Raw genomic sequence first — 14,071 nt, 5'->3', positions numbered from 1 at the left:
GTCTCCTATCCAGCCCTAACCAAGGAGGTGAAGGCATATGGGTAGTGCTAGGTCAGTTGAACTCTTTTTTTTTCCTGGAATTCTCCATCTCAAGCAGAGGGATATAAGGATGGAAAATCTGTCAGAATTTATCCTGTCCAAAGCACTGAGTAGTTTGTGCTTCTGGGACGCTCTCCCCACTACAACATCTTGAATCCTGTCCTTTTCAAGTGTACCTCTTCAACTTCATCTTTGATTCTCGTAATTTTTTTTTTTTTTCTGACTCCCTTCCAGTAAAGTCCTTTTTGGCTTACATTAACCAAAGTTGGTTTCTGTTGCTTCAACCAGTTAAGTCTAACTGATACTTACATCTGTGAAAGAGATGGTGAGTCTTTATTGATGTGACAACATGAACTGCTATAAAAGAGCAGGGCATATGAAAGTTTGGGCTCTTTATCTCAAAGTCCAAATCCTGAATCACTCTACTGAGAAAAGATGACCCTAACCCCCAAATAAGCCTTTTAGTCTTTTGCTACATTAACAAGCTTGGTATCAGGAGACCTGTTATACAATAAAGATAATTCCCTTCTATCACTTATCTTCTTCTTTCCCATTTAGAGACTTCCTAAGAAGCCATAGTGGGTCTCTTAGGGCTGTGAAGCACTGTCATCCTTTTCCCAGTCTTCATTTTGATCTGCTAAAGTACCACTGTGCTGGCCCTCTGCTGAGTGCTGTTGACCTTGTTCACTGATTGCTTTTAGTGATTCCCTTCAGTGATTGATGGAACTGACTGGACAGTAATGAAAACAGAGCTGATTCACTTTATCTTAGCAGGATTAAAGCTTGAAAACCAACCTAATTTTCGTTTATGGGGAGGAGAAATAGGAACAAAAGATTTTGATCAGTGTCTTAAAGTAACATGAAAGGAAGATGGGAGGATTTAATATGGTGAAAGGAAACTTTGTAAAGAAAAGAAAGCATAACTGTTAGATTCCTAATGGAAGGAGTGGTGACTCTCTAATTTCCTTTTTAACAGTGAATGCTGGTCACGTGCTAGGTGTGGTATACACTAGCCCACAGCCCCTCTGGATAAATTTGTGATCTAAATTGGGAGAAAATGAAATGTGGGAAATGTAAAACAATCATGGAAAATTGGAAAGATAACCATAGGCTATTGGACAGCATAATTTGAGACCTTTACCTTTCTATATCCTTCTATAAAATTGTAAAAAAATGTAGCTTGTAGGAAATCAAAGATTCTTGGAAAACTTGAGTTCTTTTTCTGCCAGTGGTAATTAATATAAAGTATTAATAACTGTAGTGTAGCACATAAAACCAAAAAACCAAACCCACTGTAGTCAAGTCAATTGCGACTCATACGGACCCTATAGGACATAGTAGAACTGTCCCATAGAGTTTCCAAGGAGCGCCTGGTGGATTTGAACTGCTGACCCTTTGGTTAGCAGCCATAGCACTTAACCAGTACACCAGTAGGGTTTCCGTGTAGCACGTAGATATTTGTAAATATATTCTAAATTTAAATTACAACTTTTTAAATAATTGGAGGCACATTCTAGGTACTTGTGACTATGGTGGGCCTTATCATAGAAGGATGAACTGTTGGAAGAACATACCTTGTGCTTTCACATTTTTCTTGCAGGAATAAAGAGATGGCTCAATCTACAGATGAAGAGAAAGGACACAGAATAGCCCAATGCAATATCATTGTGCTACCATAATCATAGTTTATGTGTTAATCTCTGGGTCTCTGTTTAACAGCTGGAAAATCGGGAGGGTCACAGCCAGCCTACACAGTGCTGTTATGCATTGAATTGTGTCCTCCCAAAATGTATGTCAACTGGGCTAGACCATGGATCCCAGTATTGTGTGGTTGTCCTCCATTTTGTGATCTGATGCAATTATCCTATATGTTGATGAAATTGATGGCAATGAGCTTTTTTTTAGTTTTTATGATGTTAATGAGGCAGAATTAGGGGCAGTTATGTTAATGAGGCAGGGCACCATCTATAGGACTAGGTTGTATCTTGAGTCAGTCAATTCTGTCTTGGTCATCTAGTGCTGCTGTAACAGAAATACCACAAGTGGATGGCTTTAACAAACAGGAATTTATTCTCTCACAGTCTTAGTAGGCTACAAGTCCAAATTCAGGGCGTCAGCTCCAGGTAAGTCCTCTCTCCATCGGCTCTGGAGGAAGGTCCCTGTCATCTTCCCTTGGTCTAGGAGCTTCTCTATGTAGGAACCTCGGGTCCAAAGGATGCACTCTGCCCCTAGCGCAGCTTTCTTGGTGGTGTGAGGCCCCCATGTCTCTCTGCTCACTTCTCTCTTTTATATCTCAAAAGAGACTGGCTTAAGACACTATCTAATCTTGTAGATCTCATTAATATAATGGCCACTAATCCATCTCTTTAACATCATAGTGATAGGATTTACAGCATATATATATATATATATATATATATATATATATATATATATATATATATATATATATTTTTAGGGAAATCACATCAGATGACAAAATGGCAGACAATCATACAATAATGGGAATCGTGACCCAGTCAAGTTGACAGATTTTTGGGGGGACATGATTCAATCCGTGACAATCTCTTTTGAGATACAAAAGAAAGAATCGAGCAGAGGGACCTTCCGTCACCAAGAAAAAAGTGCCAGGAGTGGAGCACATATTTTGGACCTGGGGCCCCTGTGCTGGGAAACTCCTAGACCCAGGGAAAGATTAATGACAAGAACCTTCCCCTAGAGCCAACAGAGAGAGAGCCTTCCCCTGGAGCTGGTGCCCTGAATTCAGACTTCTAGCCTCCTAGACTGAGAGAATAAATTTCTGTTTGTTAAAGCCATCTACTTGTGGTATTTCTGTTATAGCAGCACTAGATAACTAAGACAAGTGCCTTTGTATAAATTGGAAAAAGCCACCCCTCCCTCCAGGAGAATGTAGTCCTATGAGTTTGGCAGGCAGAGCACAGGCTAGATTTTAGCCTTCATGGTTTCTTTTGCTGGGTACTCTCATGCAGATTACAACCTATGCCTGTATATACATCCCTGGTTCAAGTTCTTGGTTGCCTGCAACAGGGACCAACCCTAAATTTCTTAAGTTAAAGGGAAATTTATTGGCAGGATGTTGGGGTCCACAGATCAAGAAGAAGCTGAGAAAATGACAAAAACTAAGGCATCTCTGGCATCAGGACCTTAGTTAACCCAAGTTCCTGACGAGGAACAGGCTAGTCTTTAGGCCCCCAGTGCTGCTGCAGTAGATTTGACCTTTGCCCATGATCTCTCCCTTTGCATCACTCACTCAGGGTTTACAGTTCCAGAAGTAATGTCTGATTTGCTGTCCTCCTGGCTGTTCCAGGGAGTTGATGGAGGAAGGAACAGGCTCCCCAGCTTCTAAAGTGGGAAGTGGCAGTGAGAGGTGGTACTTAGTGTCCTCCCACTAAGACCACACATCATTTGAATTATCCCTAAGGGAAGATTGGGATGCTATTAGTGTATGTGTGGAGAGGATTGGATGCTAGATAACTACAAAATAATAAATGTTTGTTACAGGATGTAGGTATTAATATCTGCTAATGGTATTACCTAGTCCAAGCTCCTATACAAAACTGCTTTAAAGACAGTGACATAAAAAATGTTAGAACTAAAGGCACTTATATAGCCAGTTTTCCTGACCCAATGTTTTTGTGCATGTCCTTGTCTCTATACATAGACGCGATGGCAGAAATGGATGACCTAGGAAAGAAGACTCTCCAGTGACTGTTTATAGTGAAATACTTAAAAACTAATGTTAGTTATAAAACCGTTATTTCTTTTGATTCTCTATAGTCTGCCATGTACTGAGCCCAGAGGACACTTTTCTCCAGAGCAAGGAGAAAGTTTCCAAGTTTTATCATCTCCTTTCTCACAGGTAGAAACATTATCTATTTTCCACCCTTTCCTCGTGTGTGTGTATGTGTGTCTGTGATGGGTGTGGGGTGAGACTTATGCATATGCATGTGGTGAAAACATATGTGGGCTGCCTGCAACCTTCTGCAGCGCAGTGTCCAACAGTGACCTTGAGGCAGAGAGAGCACTGGTCTTGCTTTCCTGCCCACTTGTGTTCTTTCCTCATAGCAAGTGACTCTGGAATAGAAGTGCAAAGTACCACGTAGGAGCCCTGGGAAGGAATGTTGGGTTTGTAGGATGTTCAGTGTAAATAATTTTTAGGGAATTATACTTGAGAGGTCATTGAGTTTCTATTTGTCTTACCTGGAGTCACCACAAGCTTTCACCCAATATGGGCACTGACCTTAGAACAAGCATGAGTCATGAGACAAAGGGAGTATTTTGGCTTTCTAAAATTAAGTCCATTTTTATAAAAGGCATTTTTAGGATCAGATTCTCCATGCTCATATGGGCATTATAATAACAATAGGTTTTCTCAGTTGTAGTGTATACTGTGAATTTAAAACTGTTTTATAATATTGTCCAGCTACTTATTTTTTCCTTTTTGGGATGGCAATTTATTTGAGTTTCAGGTTAGTAATTCTGGTCTACAGGGAGCTCTGTTTTCCAGAGCTCCACAGTATTTCATGCCTCTGGCTTTGCTCATGCTGTTTCCCCAGGCTGCAATGCCCTTTCCTCGTTTCTTCTGTTGGCTAACTCTTCATCTTCCTTTAGGTCTCATTTTAGGTGTCACTCTCTCCTGCAAGCTTTTTTTGACTCCCAAGTTTGGGTCAGTGCTGCTCCTTTAGCTTTCCGTTGAACTCGATGAATACCTTTATCTTGTCTTTTTCCAACTCCAGCTGGCCCGGAGGCAATTCTAACTCACAGTGAGTCCATTTGCTAGAGTAGAACTGTGCTCCACAGGGTTTCCAGTGACTAATTTTTCAGAAATAGATTTCCAGGACTTTATTCTTCCAAGGCGCCTCTGGATGGACTTGAACCACTAACATTTCAGTTAGCAGCCAAGTATGTTAACTCTTTGCTCTCCCAGGTACTCCATCTTATCCTTAACTTGTGTAAAATTTAATTGAAATTATCTGTTTTGAGGTTTTTTGTTTTTCTCCTGTCATTAAAATGTAAAGTTTTCTTGGGTGAGGGCTATCTTTTCACCTTTAGATCTAGTACAGTTCTTAATAATGTCAGCTGAACCAAATTAAATGGGTAAAAGCTGGCCTCCAATAAAACTTAATGAAACTTCTGTAATTCTATTGTAGCTTTGGAAATGAGAACTGTTACTATGAAACCATCATGAAACAATGGAACCGAATTAAGCACCATAATCCAGCCATCCTGCAGAAGTAAATAGAAGACACTGAAGCTGAACTTGAATCTTATTTCTGACTTTCAATTCTAGCTTGTTGTGAAGCAGGTTGTTTATTTGATGTGTCTTAATTTGCCCAGCTGCAAAATAGCTGTGACTATTCCGTTCATTGAAATCTCTGGGGCCTGGTATTCTCATTGAGCCATTGGATGTCAACATACCATGAATGTAGCTCATTATGCCAAAAACGTAGTGCATGCAGCTTAATCAACGCAGCAGTGAAGACCAAGCGTGTTGGAGCAATTGTACTGATTTGACATTTTCCTGGATTCGACAAGGAGGAGGTACTCCCATGTGGCAAGCTACTGGATTCCCCCCCTATATTTCAAGTTATAGACACGCTTTCCCCACTGACATTTATTAGAAAGTAACACAAAGCAGATTGCTGGTTTTGTACTCTGTGGATGTTTTATATCGGACATACTGTCTGCCTTCTGTGTGCCAGGCATGATGGCATCCTTAGGGGTTAAGCCCTCAAATCCCATTCTACCATTTTAATAATTTCATTGACTTAACCTTTATATAGATGAAGTGTATAATTTTCTCAAAGAATAGTTTGCTCCTCTGTGCTTGCCTAAAGAAGGCATTGGGTTAGACATTCAGTCTGTGATCTGTCAGGTGATGATACAAAAGGTTTAACTTAAACACAAACACTAGGTCACACAGGGACTGGATCCAGATGGTTTTGTATTTGATTACACCCTCCTCCGTCTCCCTGGCATCTATCTCTTTTCTTCTCTTTTCTGCCATCTGTCAATATACTGGAATCAGGAACTTAATCACATATGCTATCAACAGGTCAAGTTTTTCCCCCTCCTGTTCTTTCATTGGGTGGTAAGAAAATAGTGTATTATAAGCAGTATCTAGTTTTACTGTGGATACTGAACATTGTACTGTAAACTTTCCCCAGAGCTACGTAGCTTAACTAAGTCTGGGTCACTTCTTCTTGTAATTCCAGTATCTGAGACACAGAAATCATCTAATTTAGTGTGTAGATTGAAGTACATTTTTCCCTTATCTGTTGTCTTTTATTATTAATTATAGATTCTTGATATTGGAAATTTTGCTAATTAACCATAATAAGACATTAACAATAGCATATAAAATGGTTTAAATTATGGACCTTGGGGTCAGAATCACCTGAGGTTTATTTGTGGCTGAGTTATGTACTAGCTGTGTGGCCTCCGGCATGTTACTTAACCTTTCTAAGCCTCATCTATAAAGGGAATATAAGAGTACTTTTTTGCAGGGTTATTGTAAGGATTAGTGAGATAATTGTGTGAAGCAGTTAGCGGATCCCCTGGCACCCTATAAGTACTCAATGAATAATAATAAAGAGTTGCCATTGCATCACTTCCATCTCATGGTGACTTCTTGTGTGCCAGAGTAGAACTGTACTCTGTAGGGTTTTCAATGGCTAATTTTTTTTGGAAATACACCCCCAGGCCTTTCTTTTGAGGGACCTCTAGGTGGACTCAAACCCTCAACCTTTCAGTTAGCGACTGAGCACAAGTTAATGGTTTGCACCATCCAGGGACTCCTAAATAGTGATAGACTTTGTTATTAATCTTTGTGCTACTATTAAAATAACTTTGACCACTAAAGTAAAAGAGATAAAGTAATGATTTTTTTTAAAAGCTACTACTCTACCATGCGTCTTGAAATACAATTCTCAGACGATTTTATAAAAAATATTTTTATTTATAAAGGGATATCGCTACATGAATACAATTACTATCATCCGCAGCAAGACAGGCTGCGCAACTGATGTGTCCTGAGTGAAAGGCTGCATATTGATTTTCTGTTGCAATTTCTTCCAAGTGAGTAGACCATTTGAGAATATCTTAGAGCAGGGTTCAGAAACCGTAGCCTGCAGACCAAATCCAGCCCCCTGCCTGGTTTTGTATGGTCTAGGAGCTAAGAATCGTGGGGGAAAAAAATGAAAAGAAGGATAATATTTTGTGTCATGTGAAAATTATAGGCAATTCACAGTCATGTGTTATCTATGTTGGCAGAGTTGAGTAATTGCAACCATGTGACCTGCAAAGCCTAACATATTTTCTAACTCTTTACAAGAGAAAAATTTTCTTGACCTCTGATTTAGAATAATAAAAAAAGTATCACTTGATGAGGTTTTCAGAGTCCCCACTCTCAATTTAAAGATTAGGAAACTGGATCCCAATAAGATGCAGGGCTCACCAAAGTCACAAAGAGAGTTAATGGCAGAACCAAGGCTAGAACCTGGTTGCTGGGCCTCTGAGTGTTTGAGGAATAATTTTTCCACTATACCACATGTGTTCAAACTGACTTAATCTCCCATATCTAATGTATATGCCACACAGAATTTCACTGAGTCCTTTTTAAGACATACATATTTAAGCATTAATCTGAAGCATTCTATTTAAGGTTGTGACCTGTAATTGGCTAGAAGTCCCAATACTATAATTTTTTTTTTTTTTTTTATAGCAGGAAAGAATGAGTGTGATGGGTTTTTTGTTTTTTCCCCCTATTTCAGTTGTCAGCTAAGCATTCCGTAAAACAGAGTATAATGTATTCATATCGTACATTATCTGGGGACATTTTAATATTCTGCTAAATCATCAAAGTTTACATTCTTTTTATTCAGAAGTGATATTGTGTAAAACAATACTAAAGAGAAGGAAAAATTAGCAATTTTCTTCTTTTCCCACTGACTATCACTTTTCTCACCTATAGAAACTGAAACTTAAAGTTATTTCTTTCTTAAAGCTACTCTAAAAGTAGTGTTTGGAAGGGGACCCCCATCCCCATAGATCTGTTAATGGTTATATGAAGGAGCTAATAGAATTTCTCAGTGTTGAAACATTAAACACATGGAGTGTGAAAGAAGTATTCCTTTAGAACTAAAAGTGATAGAAACGTGTCAGATAAAGAAAGACACTGGAGTCACACAAGGACTAGAAGTAGAGATGGGAACCATTTCACCAGGCTTTACTTACCTGTGACTACCAAGCTATGTTCTTTATAATATTTTTCAAATGGTATCAGATGCTTGTATTATGGGTAAGCCTAAGAAAGCCACCAGTGTGATTTAGCAATGTTGTTCTCTTGGACTGAATCCAGGCTTTTTGGTTTCATGTTTAGGAAGATGCTGTTTTTATCAGTCAGCACTAAGGCAATAGGGGATGTGGCTCAGTAACCCTAGGGAAAATCTCCCCTGAATGAACCTCTGGCTGTGACAGGCATCCAAAACCTAAAGTAATTCCCAGGATTAAATTCTTATGCTCTGAAGAAAAAAGCTGACAATAGCATTGTTACTGCGCAGAAATTTCCAAGTTTACTGTGGTCATGGGGTAATTAATTGTCATAATATATGCTTTTGAAGTAGGTGGAAGAAAGGAAAAATTACCCCATTTGACTGATAGAAAAACTGAGACAAGGGCAGTTAACTTGCTTGTGGTTACCCAGGGAATAGTTGGCCGAGACTCCAGGATTCCTGACTCCAAATTCATTGCCGTAACCACCAGACTGAAACCAGCTGCCAAAAGCTGTAATTTGGTCCTGAGCCTGTGGCCATAGTTTAGAACCACAATAGTGAGGGAAATACACTTTAAGGAGGACCTTGGAAATCCCTCCAGAGAATCACGCCCCTTTATCTATGTGGATTATGCGATGACTGGGATGAATGAGACCCCCTCCACGTTTGTGGCTCTGGACTAGGCTGGGGTCCCTCTGAGGAAACTGGGAAGGTTTGCCTCACCTTTTAGCCTCAAATTTTAAACCCATTTTGTTTATGATCATGGAGCAATGTGTTAACATTATATTTTTTACTTGACAGAAGTCATAACATGGTTGCCATTGACAGCAAGATGCGCCAGAGAGGAAAGGACTGGAGACTTAGAGACAGGGAGAGGCCATACTTCTTAGGCCTACACAGGTGAGCTGAAGCATCCTGAGGTGGTCGATCTGCAGGGATCCGAATGAGAATCTGTCTTGCATGAGGAAAGCTTTCAGAGTCTCTAGGAGACAGGCAGGGAGAGCATGGCAGAAAGGGGGTCTGACTGAGGGTACCAGGTTGAAGTCCTGAAGGTAAGCCTCGGGTCCTCATGGATTGTTTGGTAGTCTTTGGGGCTGAGGCTCAAACAATGGGTTTCAGCGGCAGCATTCAAGCTATTTTTGTAAGCGTAGAGAGACATACTCCACTGAAACAGGGGTACCAGGTAATAACAATCATTATATCCCAGAGGGGTGCGAACACTTGATTGCTAACCAAAAAGTTAGAGGTTTGAGTCCACCCAGAAGCACCTCGAAAGAAAGGCCTGCTGACTACTTCCAAAAAATCAGCCACTGAAAACTCTATGCAGCACAATTCTACTCTGACACACAGGAGGTCGCCATGAGTTGTAATTGACTCGATGGCAACTGGTTTTTTTAAAATGAAATAATAACTACACTACATCTACTACTTATTGAGCAATTACTATGGGCTGGGTGGTATGTTATCTCTTTACATGTGTTATATTTGTTTTTTCCTCATTAAAACTCTGCAATGGTCATAGGCATTAGGCTGAGAGTCCAGCTAACAGATCAAGGTGCAAGTCTGATGGATGCACAAAAGCAGTGTCTTTTTGTCCAACATATAGAAGAAAAAAAATCCACAAAGACTAGAAGTCTTTTTCGTGCTACTCCTATGGGCTCTTGTTATGGATTGAATTGTGTCCCCCTAAAATGTGTTGTAAATCTTAACCTCTATGCCTGGTTATAATCCCATTTGGTAATGGATTGTCTTTGTTATGTTAATGAGACAAGATTAGTGTAGGGTATACTTTGAGTCAGTCCCTTTTAAAATATAAAAGAGATTAAACAAGACAGGGGAAGCAGAGATAGGGAAAGATAGATGCCAAGCCACATGAAAATTGCCCAGGAGCAGACGCTCAAGAAAAGACAAGGACCTTCTTCCAGAGCCAAAAGATAGAGGAATCCTTCTCCTGGAACCGGCACCCTGAATTTGGACTTCTAGCCTCCTAAACCGTGAGAAAATAAATTTCTGTTTGTTAAAGTTTCCCACTTACGGTATGCCTATAGCAGCACTAGTTTAACTAAAACAGCTTCTATCTAAGCCGCACTCTGGATAAGCACAGGAATGAGGAAGCAGCAGGGCTAGAGAGATCAGATGTTTGGGGGTGGACCCTGCGATAGGGAGGAAGGGCTTCTCGTGGGCCAAGAAAGGGGTTGGGTAGCTGGTGAAAGGCCAGCAGGGAGGAAGTGTTCGGCAGGCCACACAAGGCGACAAGCAAGGCAACAATGAAGGAGAATTTAGGGTCAGGCTCCAGGATAGGGATCAGATAGACAGGGTATAACATCAGATGGGCCTGCATTCCTGGACTAGCCTGTTTGTATGAAGTGGGTTTCTAAGGCAGTCTTCAAGGCCAGGGTGTAGGCAGGGCTCATGTCATCTGATTACTCTCCTCCAACTTATTATATTATTGTCATCTCCTGGTCATTCCTCTGCACTCACTGATGACTTAAACATCTTTCCAGAAGAACGGTGAAGAAACAGGAAGAATCATCTATAGAACCACCAATATGCTTGGTAGCCTCGTTGTCTGTGCTGATGACTCATTCCACACTGTAGGTCAATGTTTTTTAGATTTCTCAACTTCTGCAGCTTTTCCCTTCTCTTTTGTCAACACGCTCTTTGAAAAAAAAAAAAATTAAATCACGTAACATTTTATATACAGAAAAAAGAGAATGTATAAAACAAACATGATTCAGCTGAACGATAAAATAAACACCTCAAAACACCTTAAGAATTTGTATATTACCAATACCATTTAGGTTACATATGTGTTCCTTCCATTCTTAACTCATTGCTTCCTCCACCGGAAATAATCTTTATGTTGAATATTGTTATTATTCCATTGCCTGTTTTTAAACCACATTGTATGCATTGCTAAACAATGTACAGTAAAACCTGCTAAAGCCAGAACCCATGTAAGGTGGAAAGCTGTCAGAGAAGGAAAACTCAAATATTATATTTATTTTTTATTGTACTTTAGATGAAGGTTCACCGAACAAACTAGTTTCTCATTAAACAGTACACATATTGCTTTACGGCCTTGGTTAACAATCCCACGACATGTCAACACTCTCCCTTTTCGACCTTGAGTTCCCTGTTACCAGCTATCCTGCCCCCTCCTGCTTTCTAGTCCTTGCCCCTGGGCTGGTGTGCCCCTTTAGTCTCACTTTGTTTTATGGGCCTGTCTAATCTTTGGCTGAAGGGTGAACCTCTGGAGTGACTTCATTACTGAACTAAAAGTTTGTCTGAGGGCCATACTCTCCGGGTTTCTCCAGTCTCTGTCAGGCCAGTAAGTCTGGTCTTTCTGTGTGAGTTAGAATTTTTTTCTACATTTTTCTCCAGCTCTGTCCAGGACCCACTATTGTGATCCCTGTCAGAGCCGTAAGTGGTGGTAGCCAGGCACCATCTAGTTGTACTGGACTCAGTCTGGTAGAGGCTGTGGAAGATGTGATCCATTAGTCCTTTGGACTAATCTTTTCCGTGTATGTTTAGCTTTCTTCATTCTTCCTAAACTCAAATATTTTTCACTAAAACGAGCAATAGAAAAGTGGTAAGACTGTGCCCTGTCAAAGGCAGTAAAACTTAAGACTGGAAAAACAAGGCAGTTCCATTGAGTTCCAGGTCTCACAGGTTTCACTGTATTTTTCATTTTAACTTGCTGTTGAGTTTTGCCAAGGTGGATTCTATAGAAGTCTTCTGGGACTTGCTCTTCTCACTCACTATTATATATCTTAAATTTCACCAGTTTATTTCATGTGTCTGTGGTTCATTCCTTATTTCATTACTTACAGTTTTCTACTTTATGAATATACCATAATTTATTCAACTGTTCTACCATTAATGAATACTTAGGCTATTTCTAGTTTTTTATTATAAACTATGCTGTTATGGTAAAAAGTGTTAATTTGTGTATGTTCTGTTGTGTGTATTTTCACACACAAAAATATCTATGTTGCTATGAACATTCCTGATCATGTCTCTGGTGCACATATGCAAAAGTTTCCTTATGATGTTGCAGTAAGCAGAATAATGACTCCCCCAAAGATGTCCGAGTCCTAATCCCTGGAGCTTGTTGAGTATGTTACCTTACATGGCAAAAGGGACTTCACAGCTGTGATTAAAGTTGAGAACCTTGATATGGGGAGTCTATACTGAGTTCTCCAGGAGGCCCCAATCTAATGACTTGAGTCCTTAAAATTAGAAATGGGAGGCACAAGAGTGGGTCAAAGAGATGCAACTCTAGATGGACTCAACCCATCGTTGCTGTCTTCAAAGATAGAGGGAAGAGATTATGAGCCATGGAATGTGATGGCCTCTGGAAGTTGGAAACCGCCCTTAGCTTCCAGCAAACAAGAAGATGGAGACCTCAGTCATTCAACAAGGAACTGAATTCTGACAACAATGCAAATGAGTAGGAAAGAGATTCTCCTCTAGACCCTCCAGAAAAGATTGTAGCCTGCCAAATCCCAAATAAAACAAAACAATACCAAAAAACTCTCATTGCTGTCGAGTCAATTCTGACTCATCATGACCCTATAGGACAGAATAGAACTGCCCCATAGGATTTCCAAGGAGCAGCTGGTGGATTTGAACTGCTGGCGTTTTGGTTAGCAGCATAGATCTTAACCACTGTGCCACCAGGGTTTCAGAATAGTAAGATTATAAATCTGCGGTAATTGTTTCTACAGCACTAAGTAACTAGTAGAGTAATTGTCTTTTCACGTCCTTTTTGGTGTCTATGGCAGCCATGGAGTGTGCTGGTCAGAGAGAACTTGTGAGGAATGTAATTAAGCGACAACCTTCAGCTGCACCTGCGGATTCACTGCAGCATTCACACTCCCCCCAAGTAGCTACCAGCCAAAACCTGAGCGTGGTGGAGGTCCTAAAGCCAGGTTATACCTGCCCGAGGTGAGACTTGTCTAATGGGTAATCTTTGCTTTAGTGCTCCCTATTGGCCTGGCCAGGTCTTTCTCATTGTAGCACTGTAGTCTGAGGCTCTTCCTTCCCAATCCTCCTTCTTTCCCAATGTCCTTCACTGGTGTCAGACCTGCATCATAATCTGAATCTCCCCCCACCTACTTCTACTCCCTTTCACTCTCATTCTTCACAGGTGTTTCCTCCAATACATGTCTTGGACATCTATCTTGTCACCTATCTCCTAGAAGACCCAGATTAACACAGTGTCTTTTTTAAAAAAATTTTATTGTGCTTTAGGTAAAAGTTTATGCCTCAAGTTAATTTCTTATTCAAAAATTTATACACATATTATTTTGTGACATTGGTTGCAATCCCCACAATGTGACAGCACACTCCCCCTTTCTACCCCGGGTTCCCTGTGTCCACTTGATCAGTTCCTGTCCCTTCCTGCTTTTTCATCCTGCTTTTGAACAGGAGCTGCCCATTTGGTCTTATATATCTGAATGAACTATGAAGTACGTTCCTCATATGTATTGTTTTTTGTTTTGTAGTCTAGCCTAATTTTTGTCTGAAGAGTGGGCTTCAGGAATGATTTCAGTTCTGGGTTAATAGAGTGTCCGGGGACCGTAGGTTCAGGGGTTCCTCCAGTCTCTGTCAGACCATTAAGTCTGGTCTTTTTATGTGAATTTGAGTTCTGTTGTACATTTTTCTCCTGCCCCATCTGAGACTCTCTGTTGTGTTCCCTGTCAGGGCAGTCATTGGTAGTAGCCAGACACCAT

General features: G+C 40.4%; 1 long non-coding RNA gene across 1 annotated transcript; it reads left to right on the top strand.

Annotated features, from left to right (window-relative positions):
- Nucleotides 1-3,841: 3,841 nt before the first annotated feature.
- LOC126081913 (uncharacterized) lies at nt 3,842-13,293 on the top strand. The gene is made up of 4 exons (XR_007518465.1): nt 3,842-3,919; nt 5,211-5,601; nt 9,135-9,233; nt 13,121-13,293. It is a non-coding gene; the product is annotated as an uncharacterized LOC126081913 (long non-coding RNA).
- The last annotated feature ends 778 nt before the right edge of the window (nt 13,294-14,071 follow it).

Source organism: Elephas maximus, chromosome 8, assembly GCF_024166365.1.
Source record: "Elephas maximus indicus isolate mEleMax1 chromosome 8, mEleMax1 primary haplotype, whole genome shotgun sequence".
NCBI lineage: Eukaryota > Metazoa > Chordata > Mammalia > Proboscidea > Elephantidae > Elephas > Elephas maximus.
The sequence above is the reverse complement of the archived record's forward strand: the minus strand, read 5'-3'. Positions and strand labels throughout refer to the sequence as shown.